The 20018-nt window shown below is 48.4% G+C and overlaps 1 protein-coding gene and 1 pseudogene across 1 annotated transcript in view; both read right to left on the reverse strand.

Annotated features, from left to right (window-relative positions):
* Cldn14 (claudin 14) overlaps window positions 1–20018 on the reverse strand; it is a 76023-nt gene that overhangs the window by 41534 nt on the left and 14471 nt on the right. The window lies entirely within an intron of this gene.
* On the reverse strand, window positions 1237–1485 carry LOC117717657 (protein transport protein Sec61 subunit gamma pseudogene; annotated as a pseudogene).

The raw sequence follows: 20018 nt of genomic DNA on the forward strand, positions 1-20018 counted from the left end.
TAGTGGTGCTGGGCATTTTACCTCAGGGCCGCATGCATGCTGGGTAAGCATTCTACCATTAAGCCATACATACCTGTATGTGTATGTGATGTGTTTTTCAGAACTGAGGATTGACCCAAGGGCCTCTTACATGCTAAGCCCGTGCTGTCACATACAGAATGACACTCTCAGACCCTGCAATGTTTGTTTTGGAAATGAATTTAAAATTGCACATCTATTCTGTGCTATCTAAACAATTCCAAATATAATGTACTTTTCATTTTAAGATGTACTTCTGCATATTACATCTTGTCTGTGTGCATCTGGAGCTGGCATTTCAAAGCTGGGTGGGTTCTGGAGAAGCAGACTGGCTGAGCAATCAAGGCTGCCGTTCACCCAGCTAAACATGGCTTCCCATGGTCTTTTGTTGGTAGAACAGGAATAAGCTTATTAAATAGTCCCTGGAACAGCCATGGGCACTTAAGTTTCTAAGTCAACTATGGAAAAAATATGACAAAGCAGCCCTCTCCCCCGGCCCCCTAAGCTGGTACTTGAATCCCAGTTCCAGTTACTCAGGAGGCTGAAGCAGAAGAATCCTTGGAGCCCAAGACTCGGAGACTGGCCTGGGCAGTGTGCTGAGACCACAGCCAAGCCCCAGCCTCAACCCCACCCCCATCTCAGAAAGTTAAACAAAACAATCGGTCTCAAACCACATCACCTCTGAAGAGAGTCTGCTCTGCTATAAACGCCACTCGAGTGTGACACACTACAAAAAGCAGTGGGCAGTCAAAATATTTATCTTCCCCCTAAAGCCCCTACATGACCTTGGCATTAGTCAATCTCCCACACCAGGGCTTTCCAAGCCCCTGGGGGGTATTGTTACCTACTACAGAGGGAGCAAACTGGCAGGTGAGGAAAGAATGCTAGCTTAACAAATACGCTTCTTCACAGGGCCTGGTGGCACAGGCTAAGAACACCAGCTATGGAGCCTGAGGCAAGTGAATGGCGAGTTCAAGGCTAGCTTGAGCTATCGAATGAATTCAAGGCCAGCCAGGACTACAGTGTAAAACCCTGTCTCAAAATAACAGGTAAAAACGGGGCTGGGTATATGGCTGACTGGTATAGAACTTCCCCAGCACATGTGTAGCTGTAGGTTTAATGTCCAGTTTTATACACACACACACACACACACACACACACACGAAATAAGTCTTCCCCCACTCCCCCACCCCCAGCAACATTTTTTTGCCCCCACCCTCATTGGTTCACTCGTCCCATGATGAGAAATGACTCAGCCACCACGATAATGTTATTAATAGGGACATGGGTCAGTTTCTCAAAGAAGCCAATGAATCCCATGATAGCACATCCTGTCTCTGTGGCCATGGCGACCTTCTGGAATTCTTTTCTGTTGGATTTTGGGTACATCTTTTAACCAGCCGAATCCAGTCCTTTACAAACTGCCGACTTGGCTCAACAAACTGCATTACCTGATCCATGTTTGCGGGATGGTTTGAGAGGGTAGAGACACGTAGCTTAGGAGATGAAATAAGTCTTAAAAAGGAACTCTGGTAAAAGAACTAAAAGAAATCCAGGGCTTCTTTTGGAGAATGTGAGAAAGGAAAATGTCCACTAAAGAAAATATTTAACTTAAGATCAGAAATACATTTGTTTCAATACCAAAAAATCGGGCTTTTCCCTCTTTAAATACCCACATCTGGCTCTCCGGCCTTACAGAGTTACTATGTTACCAAATGACTTAGCTTGAAGGTCAGACTGACAGCATGTATCTGCCTCCCGGGGGTCACCACACCCTGTGTGATCTGGGTTTGTTTTACTGGCTCCAAGAGTCTTGACACTTAACATCTGTAGAACTGCCTCGTTCTACATGCTCTAGATGCTCGTCCTAGAACAAGTAAGTTCAGCATGCTCTGTGACTCCAGAGGGCAGAGACAGTCTATGGGGGGCGGGAGGGGGGGGGAGCCAGTGACAAGGTAGCGAGGCTTAGCAGAGGAAGGCCTGCGCATGTGGGTGCGTCTTACCATGCACCTTACTGGGGGCGGGGCGGGGGAGGAAGGAGTGTGGGAAGAGCTGCTGGGGTCGGGTCCAGCTGTACAGACAGCAGAAAGATGGCGGCACTGGTGGGGCTCAGGCCACACGCTGGGCAGGCACTGATGGAGATGCGTAGCGTAGCGTACATTACTTCATATAGGGTGCATGTATTGAAAAAAGCTACAGAATACAAAATTGAGAGGAAGAGCACTGTATAAGATGCTAAATAAACTATGACTATGCACATCAACATGTTTAAAGCCAGAAGAGAATACTATCTATGTATGCTCACGCATATACATATACACATACACATATACATACATCATATACATATATACATCATATACACATACACATATACATATGAGTATTTATAGTAAACAAATGGGGGCCACAATAGCATAGGGAACCCAGAGTCTCTGAGACAGCATGCGCCATTGGTTGAGGGCGCTGGGACCATGAGAAAACTTTCTACATCATCAACAATTGCTGTAACGTTGAACACACAGAGTCAGCCTGGAAGGACATGACATTTGTCGGTCTTTGGCAGGCACATGCCAAGGTTCCCTGGATATACTACACTGTCCATCTGGATAAGGGGCATGCTGAAACCACCTAAACTACTGAGAGCAAGCCTCATGTCCCACCTGAGGGCAGTCCTGGGGGTTTACACCCACAGCTTCTCTGTTTTATTCTACAACATTCTAAAAGCGTCTGAGAGGTGAGCCGCCCTCGGGTTCTGGATTAGAGACGTTCCCCACACACTCATGGTTTGCTGCTCAGCTCTGTAGGGGGAACTTCAGAGGTTCTGTGGGCCCCTGGCCTTGGCTTCCATTCTACGTTCCCTGCTTCATGCTTTGCCACCATGGATAAAGCCTTCTTCCCAACATGCCTCCCCACCATGATGGGATGAAATCCTTTAGAAACCCGGAGCCAAAATAAGCCTTCTACCTGGGGATCTGGTCATAGAGACTCAAAGGTAACTAGTTTTACCTGCAAGCAACTTGCTCCAGTGCAGCGACTCTGGCAGAAGCTTCCTATTTTACCTTAAACAAGGTAATAACACTGTTTAGTTAAAACCAAATCTACAGGATCCAGGATGCCAGGCTTTCTATAAGACAGCCATGGCTCCCAAAAAGACAGACCCAGCAACAAAGGCAGGACTGTTGTTGAAAAACCTGGTAAGAGAGATAGCAGAGCAAACACACTCATCTTGATTGTGTAAACACTCAAAGATGTTCGTGTGGCTAAATGTTTCTTTTTGTTTGTTTGCTTTTAAAGATTTATTTATTTGTTGTATCTGAGTACACTGTAGCTGTCTTCAGACACACCAGAAGAGGATCCCATTACAGATGGCTGTGAGCCACCATGTGGTTGCTGGGAATTGAACTCAGGACCTCTGGAAGAGCAGCCAGTGCTCTTAACCACTGAGCCATCTCTCCAGCCCCACACGTTTTTTTTCTTCTAAAGTATAATTTTGTATTGACTACATTCTATGGTAACAATTCCATTTTTTAAATATAGTATACCATAGTTTATATAATAAAGTGATTCAAGGGTGTATGGTCCCAAGTCTTGAGTTCCTAGTCCCTAGTTCCTAGTCCAAGTACAAGTGTCTAATTCCTAGTTGCCTTTCCAAGTTCTAGGTCTCAAGTGCCTACTACCTAATAATTTCTTCTGTCTGCCTCTCGCCTTTTATATGTATCACTTCTAAGCCACGCCTTTAAGTCATGCCTTTAAGTCATACCCTTAGGTCTTGTCTCTAAATCTGATCTCTAAGTCACACCCTTAAGTCACACACCTTTAAGCCTCACACACAGGGAAGATCCTGGGTATCTAAAACAAGAGGTTATCAGAGTGTGCTCAGCTGTTGTAGGCTATTGTAATCAAGTCTCTTGTCAGGGTATATGGCTCAAGATGGCTGCAAGGATGATAGCCGCCTTCTGTCGGCTCCCCACAAAAGAGTTGGTCATAGAAATGCAGGGGTGACTGCTACAGTGACCCCAGATCTACAGCAAGCGGGAGCATCCTGTCTGAACTTGTCAGTGGTGTCAAGCAGCTACATAATGGTTTTCAGTGAAGGCAGCGATGCCCATAGGCTAACCTAATGTGGCCAATCCCACAGGCACGTTCAACCCCACAGGCGTGCCCAGAGGCTTGCCTGGTGATTCCAGGTCTTGCAGAGTTGGCAATCAGTATTAACTACCACACCGACCTAGAGTAACTTAGAATTATGGCCCAAGCAAATCATGGTACCCATCTAGAAGAGGGACGATGGAAGCTTAAGTGTTCAGTTTCCCTTCTCATTGGCCTGTGAACCGCTTGGCACTTACTGAGGGTCTTCTTCTTCTGAACATTTACCTCCATCGTATATGAATATATGTGCTAAAGATGTTTTTAAATGGTTGCTATAAAAGTCACATGTACCAGAAAAGTGTTGAAAGGGAGGCATGAGACAGTGCAAGAACCGGAACATGGAAGGGAGGAATAATCCCGCCCAACTTCTAACCCTAAAAAACCCACTTGAGTTGCAAGCAAAGCATTTAACTTTTCAGCATCAAAAACAAAACAAGAGAGGTGTGTCTTATAGCCCTCACTTCGAAAGGGGCACAAAGGGGCACATTGTCCCGAGAAAGGCTGGCTCACCTGAAGAAACAGACTTTCGTTTTATTCTCACCTTTGAAAGCATTTCTATCCTGCCCCAGCTGCTTGAATGTAGCGATGGACAGGGCAGCAGAACTGCCCGAGTGTCGGGTGGACACCAGTCTAGGACTCAGGTCAGCATTGAGGGGGTGCTCTGGCTGGTGTCTTCCTTTTTGGGTCTGTTTTAATGGTGTGAAGTTATCTTGCTGTCTGTGGACATACCTACAGTCTCTTTTCTCTCAGGACATGGATCCCTGGTGATCCACTCTTGGCAGTGTGTGATGCACACACATGTATGTGTGTAGCTAAACATTGTAGCCAACTTTCCCTGGCAACTAGTCCTTGTTTCTCTGCTCCCTGGCAGAACAAACCACAACCAGGCTGCAAACTTTGCTTGACACAGTTCCTTCCTTCCTTCCTTCCTTCCTTCCTTCCTTCCTTCCTTCCTTCTTTCTTGTTGAGATGGAACTCATTTTGTAGGGGGGTTTCCAACTAAAAATTCTTTTGTCTTAGCCTCGGTAGCTGGGATTATAGTCAGGAGCCACTGCACCCTGATCATGTTTGAAATAAACTGGGAAGATGTTGAAAGCCTTTTTCCCTTGCCCTCTCTGATCAGGACACTCTCCCGAGACTCGCAGCCAGGGTCAGTATTACACCATACCCTGCTTGCAAGAAATCCCCAGTGTTGTTGGCCCTTGGGGCTAGTCTGAACTATATCCATATCCATTTTCCAGGACCCCAGACTAAGATTACAAGCAACTCCCTCTGGCTGGGCACTCACCCCTTCTGGGTGGCTTCACGACTCCTCATGGCTACTCATGCATGGTCAGGGCCCAGAGGTGCCTGTGGTCTCCTCCTCAGAGCCCCGTGTGACTCTCTTCTAGGAGGCCCCAGCTTGACCAACAAGCCTCCTAAGCAGATGGCTGGGACCAGGAAGGCCCACCGGTGGCCATGCAGAGCAGGCACTCAGGCAGTGTACCACAAGGGATGAATAATTGATACATGGAGTGGAATTACGGCTGTGGGTTCCGGTCCCTCCCGCAGCTGCACCTGTCCTGGGGAATACTGTTCTCAGAAGGGACACCCGTGCCAGCTTACACAAAACATATTGCCTTATTGGTAGGCACACATTTGGATATTCAATATCATGTTCAGATGCATTCACACAGACAGGATTAATTAACACGACCTGGAAAAGTCTGAGTGTAGTTGGAGGTGGGAGCGGGGGAGGGAGGGCTTTTCTTCTTGCTAGGCAGCAGGGCTAAGAAAGCCCTAGCAGCTTCCAATGGTCCCTCTTCCCCCAATTCTAATGAGATCAAAATTGGCAAAGGGGCCCAAGCTAGTGAGGCAGAAGCTGCCCTACATCAGGAGGCCAAGGCCTCATCAATGTCCAAGCAGCAGCTCTCAGAAAACAGCACAGTGAACAAATACCTCACAGAACTACTCTTGGGGGGCTGGGAGGATAGAGACATTAAATAGACAAATGAAAAAAAGAAATAATACAGTGTGTGTGCAGCAATGGGGGCAAAGACGGAGCAGGTCACGTCTAAGGTCAGGGGCTTTCTGTGTTGCGGTCTTAGACTGTCCTATGTCAATGTGTTGATATTTGGCAGTAACTGTGGATATTAGAACAGTTGAGAACTGTCAGCTCAATGAGACTGAATTTTTTTTTTTTTTTTTTTTTTTTTGGTTTTTCGAGACAGGGTTTCTGAGACTGAATTCTTATTGGGCCACTTCCTGAAGAAGTAAACTGAGGCAGTGTTCCCAAGGTTGGCCAGCTCACAAATGCTCAAGCTGAGACATGAGCCCAGGATCTGGTTCTAATGCCATACATGGAAAACCTGTTCTGTCCGTCAATTACACACAGATACACACACACACACACACACACACAATCACACACACACAATCACACGCACACACCATACACAAACACATCATACACACACATCATACACACACACACACCATACACATACACACACACTATACACATACATCATACACACACTATACACATACATCATACACACACATCATACATACAAACCATATACATACATCACACGCACATACATCACACACATCACATACATTACAATACAAATCATATCCATACATCATACACTATACATAGACACATCATACACACATACATAACATACACACATCACACACACATACCATATACACATATATACACATATACACACATCATACACACATCACACACATATCATACACACATACACACACATCACACATACACACACACACACCCCTCTTTCCAATATATAACTAGGTAAAACTTGAGCTAACATGGCTGAAAGTGAGCCCTGAAAAGCAGAGGGTCACCCAGTTCTGTAACCTCCTTCTTAGTGTTTGTCTAAAGTTTGAGTTGATTCCTAAAATGGACAAGGAAACTGAGTCACTCAAGTGTTCCCACACCTGCAGCTAGGGTCCTCTGACAGCTGGGATGCTAGCAGCTAGGTTTTCATTTGGGGACCCAGAGAGTGACACTTGAGATCTTAGGAGTCTTGGCTCCCCCAAGCTCAGGTCTCCATTTACCAGAGGGCTGGCAGGGGATGGCATGCAGGAGTCAGGAGACAGCAGGCTTACACTGCACCAGGTCCTCATCCAGCTCTTGCTTAGCCTTCCCTAGGTGGTCACAGATAGAGTCTGAACTCTGACAGGGGCACCCTCATGAAAGGAGCCCCTCAGGCATTTCCAAGTCTCCCACAGCATGGATTCTGCATGTCCTCGAAATATTGACATTTTCCTCTGAGGTCCTCCTGTTAACGCACACCCCTGAGGATCTCCAGAGGAAGATTTCTCTTGGGTGAACAGTGAATTTGAGGTTAGGGAGAACTCAAACTTTCCTGCTCTGGCCACAGGTAGGCAGTCCCTCCCTAGAGCAAACCACACTCTCACAAGCCCACAGAGCCCAAATGAGGTGCCCCGTGTTTAACTCTGGCTCTCTGTGTACTTCAGCACGAACTCATTCCTTCCTTGAGGCAGGACTGCAGATCAGCTTTATATGGGCCGGGACAGTTGGGAGAGGTAGGCAGAGAGCTGATTGATAAACGGTGACAGGAGTCCAACTGTAAGGACGTGGCAGAGCAGCCGGGGCGATAGCGATCAGCACAATACATTTACTAACTGCTGAAGGGAACGCAATCACAAAACCACAATGCCCTGGCCACTTCGGTGGGTACCGGTTGCCTTTGCTTGCTAGAGGGACTGTAAATACCGGGTTGGCGCCGTGGTGTTTGTGGGTAGACACGGAAAGGCCTGCAGGGCCCTTGGTCTTCAGTCCTGTACCAGTGCAGGGGGCTCTGGTGTGGCCGGGGGGGGGGTACATTACAGACGGAAGGAAACCCAGAGAGAAAAGGCTGGGGGTTGGAGGGAAGGGAGGCTAGGGGGACAAGGGGGTGTAGATGGAGAGAGGAAGGGGAGGGGCTCCTCTGCTCTTTCTCCACTTGAGTCAGAGCTATAGACGTGGCCTCATGAGTTCTAACAGGAGTGTTTTTAAAGAGCCTTGATTGAGTCTTGAGTGTGAGCCGCAGTAAGGGTCTGAGTTGAGGCAGGGACTTGTGTTTGTTTTGGTCTGATCCCTTGAGGCTCTGGCCTCCACTCTTTTGCGAGTTACATTCTTGCAGCGCTTTGGAAGGCAGGGACTCCCTTCACCCCTTCAGAAGATCACAGACAACCATCAAAGGACCTCTCAGTATCTCAGTGCTCAGCAAAAGGAGTTTGTTCTCACTGCATTGGCTTCTGGCAGGTCCTCTTCCTCAGTTGACTGTGCTCCGAGGATCTGGACGGTTAAAGAGTCATTTCTTCCTTATCGAAATACTTGTTCGGGGGGGCGGGGGTGGTCAATTTGTTTTGCAATGTGTCCCTTTCCACAGCCGCTAGTATGACTTATATATCAACAGGAAGTTCCATATTAAAGCCCAGGGTCCTGTGGTACTTTTTAACTGAGATAAGCTGATAAACACCCCCTACCCCGACTTCACCTAGTTAAAATGTTCATGACCTGGAATCTAGTGTTAAAGGCCAAGTTTGCTTGTGTTGAAACAGCCCAGGAGGCCCACTGAGGCAGGGTGAGGGGGTGAGGGGCATGCCTGTTTTGGAACACAGACTTCATTAAGAAAGGATGATCTTCCCGTGTGGTCTTCAAACCCTTCATAGGCATGAGGTGAGTCAGTGGGCTGATCCCACGTAGGGTCCTCTGGACAGCTGCCTCCAGGAAACAGATTACAGCCTGGGACTTGTAATTTTTCTGGGGTTATGGACTCTCAGACTACTCTGGTTCATTCTGGGATTGAAGCCGATCTTAGGGAGCCTGCATGAGGCAGGACTTCATTTCTGCACTCTGCTGAGCTACTTTTCCTAAACAGCACGCTCATCCTGTCCTGCTGACTAAACAAACAGTGTCATTTAAGGAAATCAATTCTGTGGTCCTATTCCAGAGTCTGATTCAGCACATGCAGATTCTGGGCACCAGGACAATTGCCCATGTCATTTTCTCCAGGGTTTATAGCTATGGGCTTACTTAAATTATTATTTTGTGTATACAGGTATTTTTGCTTGCAGATGCATACATGTGCATGCAGTACCAGTGGAGGCCAGAAGGGGGCGTTAAATTCCCCTGGGACAGTAGTTACAGACTGTTGTGAGCCACCATGTGGTGCCAAGGATTGAACTCTGGTCCTTTGCAGAAGCAGCTCTTAACTTGTGAGCCTTCGCTCCGGCTCCTTATTTATCATCATAAGTCATGGTGTTTCTGAGTAAATACATTCTGTCCCGAGGCTGACTGAAGGAATCTGTGATTCAAATCCATCTTGAGCAGAAAGGTTCACAGCACTTCCTGTTCACTTCCAGTCACTGGCTTTCCCTGCCCTCTGCCTCTGTTGGAGCCTCACTTAGCACAGCATCATCTTTGTTGTGAAAATCAAAGACTGTGCAAACATGGACCTTTTAATCCAAAGTTCAAACACACCCAAGAATAGCAATTGAGGGCAATGAACTCCCATATGTGTTGCAGGATATTTGATCACACTGTGAACCCTGACATTATATTATTGAAAAAAAAAAAAAAAAAACTATTGTTAGTTGTGGTATGTCTCAGCCTTACCACCTTTAATCCCTCTGGATGGAATACAGGCAAGCCCTTAATACACATCTTTAGTCCCAAACAGTGAAGGTAAAGTTAGCCTGTAGAAGGAAGCACCCATGTTTGAAAGTGATGTCTAATTGAGTGGCAGACAAAGTGACGAATCAGAGGAAGATTTGACAGAATAGGATCTTCCCAACTCTCAGGAGAAGAGAAAGAAAGAGAAGCTACTTAAGAGAGAGCAGTGCAGAGAGGAAGGAGGAGGCAGTTTTACCAGGAGAGTTTTACAGAGACAGGTTGAAGAGAGAACAAGCTAGACACAGACAGGTAAAGACAGAACAAGCCAGAGAATGAGAAGGAGCCAGAAGATTAGAACAGATTGACAGTTTGAGGCCAAGCAGAGCAAGATGTCAGAGGCTGAGAGAGAAGCCAGATTGAGTCAGTCAGCCTGGAGAGGAGTTTGAGCCAGAACAGCTGAGTTGAACCAGCCAGCCAGAGTTCAGAAAGAACTAGGAAGTGGTGAGCTTATTCAGCAGTAAGTCTCAGAGGCTGAGAACATTCTATTTCTTGATAAGATTGTAGGTTAGAAGCTTCCAGGACTGGGCCTAGGTTAGCAGACGGAGGTTGTAAGCCTCAGAGACAATTCCATCATCAAAATAAAAGTTACATTTGTACACAGATCCATCATGAACTTCCAATAATTTTCAACTTGTAACCAAGCATTTATTTATTCTTTCTTTCTTTCTTTCCTTATTTATTTATTTATTTATTTATTTATTTATTTATTTATATCACAGTAGAGTCTGGAGTATTTGTGAGCAGCCAAGCTGGGTTTTTTTGTTGTTGTTGTTGTTTTTGTTTTTTGTTTTTTCGAGACAGGGTTTCTCTGTGTAGCCCTGGCTGTCCTGGAACTCACTCTGTAGACCAGGCTGGCCTCGAACTCAGAAATCTGCCTGCCTCTGCCTCCCAAGTGCTGGGATTAAAGGTGTGTGCCACCACCGCCCAGCCCAAGCTGTTTTACTAGTGAGATGCTTAAGGTTTTTAAATAACAGCCAAAAGTCAGATATTCTCCTCTGAAGGAGACAGATGTCTCTATCACCTTTGCACCCAAGATACTGGGCATTATCTGAAGTCATTTTTTATTGCTCCTGTTGAGTGATGATAGTGTCACTAGTGGCCTCTAGTGATCAGAGTTAGGGATACAGGATGGCACTCAAAACAAGGAAGGGTCAAGCTCCCTATAACCTGTGGTGCTGAGGCTAACCCATGATGCTGAGGCTGTGCACTGGAGGAAAATGAGTGCTTTTTAAAGTATTCCTGGGGTGGGGGAGGGGGGGAAAGAGAGAGTTTAAAATGGTGGTTCTCAACCTGTGGGTCACGACCCCACAGAGTTTCATATCAGATATGGGATTTATGTTTCAAGTCACAACAGTAACAAAATTAGAGTTATAAGGTAGCAATGAAATAATTTTATGGTTGGGGGGGGGTCACCACAACATAAGGAAATGTATTAAAGGCCCACAGCTTTAGGAAGATTGAGAACTACTGCTTTAAAGAAAGACACATTTTAAAGTAAAAAATTCTTTAGAGTACCATCAAGTTGATGGCTTAGGTGCTCAGAACACCTGCTCAAGAATATGGAGAAGGAGCTGGCTGAAGGACAAGACCTGGATTGGGAAACCCTTGCCTTTTGTGTTGAGACAAGGTATCCAGTAGCCCAGGCTAGCCTCAACTTACTACTTGTCTTAGTTAGGGTTTCTATGGCTGTGAAGGGGCACCATGACCAAGGCAACTCTTTCAAAGGCAAACATTTAATTGGGGCTGGTTTATAGTTCCAGAGAATCAGTCCATTATCGTCATGGCGGGAAGCATGGCAGCAGGCAGGCAGACATGGTGCTGGAGAAGGAGCTGAGAGTTGTACAACTAGATCACAAGGCAGCAGGAAGTGAACCGGCTGAGATCTCAAAGCCCGCCCCTCCAGTGACACACTTCCTCCAGCAAGGCCACACCTCCTAGTAGTACCACAGCCTATGGCCAAGCATCCATACACATGAGTCTATAGGGGCCATTCCTACTCAAACTACTACTCAACTTACTATGTAGTTGAGGATGACCTTGAACTTCTGACCCTTCTGCCTCTCCTCTAGTGCTGGGATTCCAGACCTGCACCACCCTGCCTCGGGTATGTGGTGCTGGGGATGGGAGCAGGGCTTCATGCACACTGGGTAAGTACTCTACCTATCGAGTTATTTCCCAACCCCAGGACTTGCTTTCCTTCCACAATTGCTGCCTTTTCTAATGCATGCAGATCTTAACGCACGCTTGAACAGTGCAACATGAATGAATGATCAGAAGAAAACATTTTCTAGACGGTTGCTTCAGGAGACCGGGAACACCGTAACAACAGGGTTCTTCTGAGCACCGGAGCCCAGCAGACCCAGGTGGGGTATTCAGCAGAGACCTGGCTATTACGGGAATCAGAAACACATGGAAGGGTGCAGCTGGCTTCACATGATGGACGGATTGTGGGATATTAAATGTGATGGTCCCCAGGCCAAGCTTCTGACACTAATAAGCCTCAACTCTGAGGAGTGGGTCCCCTCGGCTAGGCGTTGATGTGGTGGTTAGGCAGTAGACCAAGGGTGGTTGGGAGGGAGGGACACAGGCAAAGGAGGGCTGGCCCACAGACCCCAGCTGGAGTCCTGCATCTGTCTGCCTGTGGCCATGCACCCCAGGAGGCCACTCAGCCTCCACCTGATCAGGACTTTAATGAGCTGTGAATGGCAGCAGAAACTGGGAGGGCCCTTGCACCTGACCTGTCACCTCCCTCTCCAAGGTCCCAGAGGGAGCCACAGCCCTGGGGAGGAGAAGCTGCAGCTGCTCCTCCTCCTGAGTTCTCAGTCACCACAGACCAGCTCAGCGCTTCACAACCATTTTCTGCCTTCCCACCTGACAGTCTCTGGGCCCCTGGCCTTTTTACTTGCTGGGCTTTGTTTCTCTGGGTCCTCTGCATGATCTGTTCTTTCTACTGGACACACACTTCCTTTCTCCCTTTCTCCCTCTCCCTCTCCACTTCGACTGTCTCCGCCCTACCTCGCCCCACCCCTTCCCTTCAGGTAGCAACCCTGGCTCTCCAGCAGGTCAAAGCCTTGGGATTGTCTGCTGACTGAGTGGCTCAGTAAGTAACAGAGCAGGCCTGTCCAGAGGTGCTCTCCTGCAGGGGCAGCAGGGACTGGAGAGCAGAGGGGTCTCTCAGGTGTGGGACCTGGCCTTGGGCATCCTTCTCTTGCTATTGTAGGTGTGAAGTGAGTGAGGAGCCAGCTGTGTACTGCCCAGAGAGCATACTGGGAGGAGGGGCAGTGTCTTAGGGTTGTACTGCTGTGAACAGACACCATGACCAAGGCAAGTCTTATAAAGGACAATATTTAATTGGGGCTGGCTTACAGGGTCAGAGGTTCAGTCCATTATCATCAAGGCCGGAGCAGGGCAGCATCCTGGCAGGCATGGTGCAGGCAGAGCTGAGAGTTCTACATCTTCATCTGAAAGCTGCTAGTGGAAGACTGGCTTTCAGGCAGCTAGGACTAGGGTATTAAAGCCCACACCCACGGTGACACAACTACTCCAACAAGGCCACACCTACTCCAACAAGGCCACACCCACTCCAAGGCCACACCTACTCCAACAAGGCCACACCTACTCCAAGGCCACACCTTCTAATAGTGCCATTCCATAGGCCAAACATATATAAACCATCACAGGCAGCTTACCCAGACTCTCCCTCTCCCCTCCCTTGATGAGAACACTCTCTAGAGGACACTGAGATGATCATGAGAGGTACCAGGCCATTCCTCTGCAAAGGCAAGACCTCTTTGACCACACTGACTGAAGTCTGCCCTGCCCTCCTCACTGGTCCCGCGACTCCTGGGCACGGCCCAGTTTCTAGAGTTCGAGACATTGGCTTTTCTACATGTCTGGCGCCCAGACAGGCTGTGAGCAACTTGAGAGGGAGGACTGTGGGTGTTTTTTCCTCCTCCTGTTAGTCTCCAAACTCAGCACCATGCCTCAAGTATAGAGACACTCAACAGAAGTGCATGAACAGGCTCCTACAGGGTCGCCCTCCTCCTGTGCACAGGGATCTTTCCTGTGGTTTGCTTTTCCACTCATCTGTCTTGCTGTGACTTCTGTCAGGAAGAGAGTGAATGGAAACTGAACAGAAGGGCTGCTCCCTTCAAGCAGAATGTTCACCTACTCCTTCAGGTGTTCCCCACGCCACACACATGAACAGGCACATAAACATAAATGGGCACATCACAACTATGGGGGATCCTTAGTGAAGCCAAAGTGTGTGGGCAAGGCCTGTAAGCAGAGAAACCCATAGCATGGAAAGGTAAGCGGGTAGTCCCTGGGCACACACACTACCCTGGGGTACAGGGCCCATGCTGGGCCTCAGCGCACTGCAGATTCACGGCCATTGCAAGACAACATACAGACAACACACCTGTCCGCAGGATACTTCCCACAGCCACCAAGGCTTATCTGTCACAGGTCCCAGAGGAAGCACAATGAATCCAGGAGAGCAGCTCCTTCTGCTTGCTTACTCTCATACAAGACTGTTATTTTCAGAGTCTCTGAGGAACAACCTGTTGACCCAGGATCCTAACTTCCTGTTAGAAGATTCCTGGGGCCACTCATTTCTGTCTGCACCACACAGAACACAGGGCCTTGTTATGGTGGTTCTGCATACGGGAACCCAGAGACTCCATGGCCTGGTTTGCCTCATCCAGATACCTCTGTTAGCGGAAAGAAGAGTCTGTGAGTCCAAGCTTGTTGGTCAGACTTCATCCTGAGCCTGCTCTTGCCCTCAGTGCCAGCCTCTGCCTGCCAGTCACACCTGTGCATTCCTGGCCTCCTTCTGTGAACTCCATCAGGCTCAAGCACTGAGTGAATTGTTGGCACTGGGTGCCTGGCATAGGCTGGAGACACCACAAATGACACCAGAGTGTGACGGTGCTGTTTAGAGGGCAGGGGACATGACTGGCAGTTTTCTGAGCTCACTCTGAACACCTTAGCAGCTAGGTAGGAGGTGAACTGGAGGAACTCAGATACTCGAGGTTGTAGGACCATAACTGGGGACATAGGGCCAGACACCCAGCTTAGCAGCAGAACATCTCTGCCTGGTGTGTGTGAAGCCCTGGGTTCGATCCCCAGCACCACAGGAAAACGAAAGTAAGCAAACGGAAACACAAAAGAAAGCAAGGTGGATTGAGAGAGAGAGAGAGAGAGAGAGAGAGAGAGAGAGAGACCGAGACCGTAGGAGGGTAAGTCAGTTCTGAGCTAGGCTGTCCTTGTCCCACACCCTGCTGTTCTGGCAGCTGACAGCCATCCTTCCTGGCTGCTGTTTCAATTATTTTTAAAGGACTGACGAGGGCAGGAGGGAGTGGGGCAGGAGAGGCTGTCTCACGTGAGATTTCCACAGTTTACTAACAGTAAGAAATGGTAGAGTAGATAAAGTTCTCTCATCCATCAGCCATCCACCTGAAACATTTGCAACTGATTTACTCCAGAGCGGGTACCTGAGGCCTGAGCTGTTCCTGTGAGCAGTCAAGTGCAGGAAGGTAGCTCTGACACAGGAGAAAAATGCTCCTGGGTAATAAAATAGCTACGGAGACTGGTCGTCGTGTCTCCCAGCAGCAAAACAGCTCAACTGAAAAAAAAAAATAAGGAAATAAAGAGAGATGGTTTCTGTAGTTCCAGAGCCGCATATGAGCTGGTGCTGCCCATCCAGGCAGACGGCTGGCTCTTCTGAGTCCCTGCCCTCCCTTTAAGGTGCCCCACTGCAGACAGAGAAGCCTGGAGGCTGTGTCCAGGAGGCCAGCTTGGAGTACATGGCATCTGGATTCCATTCATAGCTAAGCCATGCTGACTTGAGATCCCCGAAGAGTCCTCTGGTGTTTGCTGTAGTTTGCAGAGTGCTCACTCTCTGACCTCCTAGAGATGATCAGGGTTGGTTTGGGTTGAAAGTCATACTGAGGCCCCCAGATCAGCTTTGTTTATGGAAAACTAGTCCTCGCTGACCTAGAAGGAAGCCAAATGTGAATCCTTAGCACAAAGGAATCAAAACAAAATGGGAAGGGCTCCTGTCATGTCTGACATGAAGGTGTTTTGGTGCCAGGCCTTCTCCATGACAAGGCACTCTCTCTGTTAGAACCATCCCTGCCCAGGCCACTTCTGGACCCCTGAGCTGGCATGCCTCTACAGTTGGGTTCTCCTGAGCACTGTGTTTAACGTGCTTGAGAACTGTGGCGTGCTCGGCCATCTTTGTCATTCTCTTCTCTAGACAGGTCAGCGGTCACCAAGATAAGCAGCTGCTGCCCTTGGTGGTCCCCCTGGTCGGCCCCAGGCAGGATGCCTGTCAGCCGCAGCTACAAGGAAGATCTCACCTGTTTAGAGAGAAGATGGGGACAGGAAGTGGGTCTGAGCTATGACTGTGTCCCACTCCCCTCCCCACACACTGTGACCCACTTCCCCCTGCTAAGCTCCACCTCCTGATGGGACAGGAAGCAGAGCTGAGCTATAACTGCACCCCACACCCTGTGGCCCAGTTCTGCCTACTGTAATAAACAGTAGGAATCAGACCTCACTTATGAGTGTCCACTAACATCTTTCAAGGTTCACAACTAGCTGCTCTTCACAGATGGACTAACTGAGGCGGAGAGAAGTTAGGAAGCTTTCTCAAAGTTGCACAGTAGAGAGTCTGAGCCCAAAGGTGGTAATTAGTTAATTAATTAATTAATTAATCAACTTAGACAAGGTCTTGAGTATCTCAGGCTGGCCTTTTGCTCTCTGTGTAGCTGAGGATGGCCAGGAACTTTTGCTTCTTCTGCCTCCATCTCCCAAGTGCAGAAATTACAAGCAAGCTCCACCCCTGGTTTTCTGTGGTGCTGAGGATGGAACCCAGAGCAATTTGGTACATGCTCAGTAAGCCCTCTGTGAGCTGAACTCCATCCTTAGCCCAGACGCCTGAGTGTGAGCCCAGCATCACACTGTGGTGACCAGCACAGTCCTCTGGATATCTTCTAACTAAATTCTCAGTTCCTTGGGGGCATTCTGTAGTTTTCCTGAGCAAGGACTCCACAAGGACTACAGAGTAGGCGCTTCCCGCACGCTGTGATCTGTCCCTCTCCACAGCACGCACTGGACCAACATATTTGATGCCTTCCCCCCACAGTCCCCTGTCAATGGTAAAGACACTCCCGCAAACCAGTTGCCTACGTTACTCCTCAAACCCAAGCTTATGGAAATATTTCCCACAACCGCTGAGCGTCTTGAACCCTAACCTTCCATGGGCACCCATGGAAGAAAAGCTAGATACCCACAATTCTGTGCGGCTGGGAGTGTTCTCTGGGATCATAATTCTCAGAAGCTCTGGACACTGCGTTTCCAGTGTGTGGAATGTGTGAGGAAGAGATTGGAGAGGATTGGCATGCCACAGGCTAGAGCAGTCTTGACTCTCACAGACGTCACTGGGAAACACGGGACACAGAGGCCATAGTTGGAAGGATCTGCCCGACTGGAATCAGCCCTGGGAGACCTGTACTGCACTCCAGCCCCACGCGGGGTGCACTGTTACGCTTCAAAACAGAACTTATCAGCGATTTAGTCTCATTAAGTTGTAAGAAAACAGGCAGCCCGAGCCAAGGTCGTAAGTTTCTTCTGTGTTCGTTCATTGCCAGTGTTTTGCAAAACCAAAAGAGCACAGGAGTCTGCAGGGGCCTGCACCACTGATGGATGGATGTGGAGTTTGTGGGGGAACTTTTCCAAGCCGTCTGGAAAGCCAGCTCATTAGGATCCTGTGGCCTACACGCAGCTGTTCTCTCTCCCTTGGGAGGCTGGTCAGTGGGTGTGAAGGACAATCTCCACAGACAGCTGGGACCCACCTACCACTCTGAGTTTTACTGGAAGCTTCTGAGACTGCAAATGGGGACGGATGGTAGTCCTGAACTTTCTGCATTTGTGTGTGTGTATGTGTGTGTGTGCTGTGTGCTATGTGTGTGTGCTATGTATGTGTGGTGTGTGTGTCTGTACTGTGTGCTGTGTGCATATGTGTGTGTGGTGTGTGTGTCTGTGCTGTGTGCATATGTGTGTGTTGTGTGCATGTGTGTGCTGTATGCATATGTGTGTGTGCTGTGGGGGTGGGTGTGTGTAGTGTGTGTGGTGTGTGTGTCTGTGCTGTGTGCATATGTGTGTGTGTGCATATGTGCATGTGTGTGCTGTGTGCATGTGTGTGTCTGCCTACCCCTTCTCTGACACTCTTTATGCACAGAGAACCTGATACTGTCTGTATTTGGGGATAAAGAATTTTTGAAATACATTACCTCTTTGGAGATTTTTCATTCATTTTTACCCTCAAAGAAGCCAGTCTGTGAGCATCAGCTCCAAATTTCGATGTCTTATGAAAGTCACTTCACAGAGTTTAAGGTGGCTGGTCAGTGGTGACCAATGTTATGGCTTCACTTCCAAGTGCTGAGGTGGCCCTGACTGACTGGCTGGCAAACGTGAGTGGTCACCTGGGGACCCTTCCATCTTGCAGTGCGCAGTGCTAGGGCACAGGGTCATGTCAGTTACCTCTCTGGGGTCCTCGATTGATAAAGTGTGAACTCCAGGACATTCTAGAAACACTGACGTAATTCAGACTCAGAAAAGTCTTCTGGTTGTATCTGACTTAGCCTAGGTTAAAAGTGCCCTAGGGCAGGTCTGTAACCTGACAGAGCCTGTCTGGCTGTGGAGCCAGCCTCTTGTGCCTGGTTCCTGTGACTCACTCAGTGAGGCCGTTGTCACAGGGTGTTGTGAACGTTTATGTGGTCAGAGGCTGCAGCCTTTGAGTGCAGTGGGCTTATATATGAGGACTGGTCCTGCTCCTTCCATGACATGGCCTGGCATCCTTTCTTCTCATCCCTTTGCTACACGGTGAGCAGGCTCTGTGGGTGGGTGGTGACATTTCCTGAGGGGAACCAGTAAGGCTGCACCAGGATAGATCCCCATGAGTGGCAGGTGTCAGGTACTGTGGATTCTCTCTACCCCAGCCATCCTCCCAGCCAAGTCTCAATAAATGGGATTTCACCCCATTGTAGTTTGAGTCCCACAGGCTCATGGGCTGAGCACTCGGCCCCAGGCTGGTGGAGTTGTTTTTGAAAGGCCATGGAGCCTTGTCAAAGGAAGTGGGTGATTTGGAGTGCGGACCAAGCCTTGCTTCCTGCCTTCTGTTTGCTCCCTGACTGCTCGCACACTATGACATCATGGCCCTGCAGCCGAGCCTCCCCATGTCATAGACAGTGTCCTTTCAAACTGTGAGCAAAGTAAGCCCTTAGTTGCTTCTTACCCGGTGTTTTTTCTTTTTCTTTTCTTTCTTTCTTTTTTCTTTCTTTTTCTTTTCTTTTTTTTTGTTTTTGTTTTTGTTTTTGAGACAGGGTTTCTCTGTAGTCCTGGCTGTCCTGGAACTCACTCTGTAGACCAGGCGGGAATCGAACTCAGAAATCCGCCTGCCTCTGCCTCCCAAGTGCTGGGATTAAAGGCGTGCGCCACCACCGCCCGGCTTCTGGTGTTTTTCCAAAGCAATAGGAAAATAACTAACAGGTAGCTTCTACTGAATTCCTTCCTTCCTTCTTTTTTAAGGTAAAGATATTTAATAGGAGATTTGCCAAAAGTCTTAATTAATTGTTAAGAGCATTGCTAGTTAGAGATACAGCCCTCAGCTCTCTAGTACGGAATTGTCTTCCAGGCCCAGAGTTTTATGGGCATCAATTACCAACTGTGCTTCCCTGGCTCCCCCAGCTCTGGCACTGTCTTCTCTCCTGTGAATTTAGCTATTTTAGATAGTCATATAAGTGACACCGCTGAATGTTTGTTTTTGCTGTGGAGATCTCATTTCTCCAGGCATTGCCTCCTCTGGATTCAGCCACACAGTCACCCAGTGCAGCGTTGCCTCCTAGAGTTGAATAAGATCCACTGCGCGTGCGCAGACACCTCAGTCTCCTTGCCCACTCTTCAGCTAGCTGCTCGACCTCATGAACCTCTTGCTCGTTCTGTGAGGAGATGCTGGAGCTTGTCATGGCAGACCACAGCCGCCTTCACTTCAGGACAGCCTGGCCATGTGCAGCTCAGGATGTATTCTGGAAGGAGGAACTCCAGTGCCTTGGGTTTCTCCTCAGTGCTTTAGCTGTTTGGA

Source organism: Arvicanthis niloticus, chromosome 12 (assembly GCF_011762505.2).
Source record: "Arvicanthis niloticus isolate mArvNil1 chromosome 12, mArvNil1.pat.X, whole genome shotgun sequence".
NCBI lineage: Eukaryota > Metazoa > Chordata > Mammalia > Rodentia > Muridae > Arvicanthis > Arvicanthis niloticus.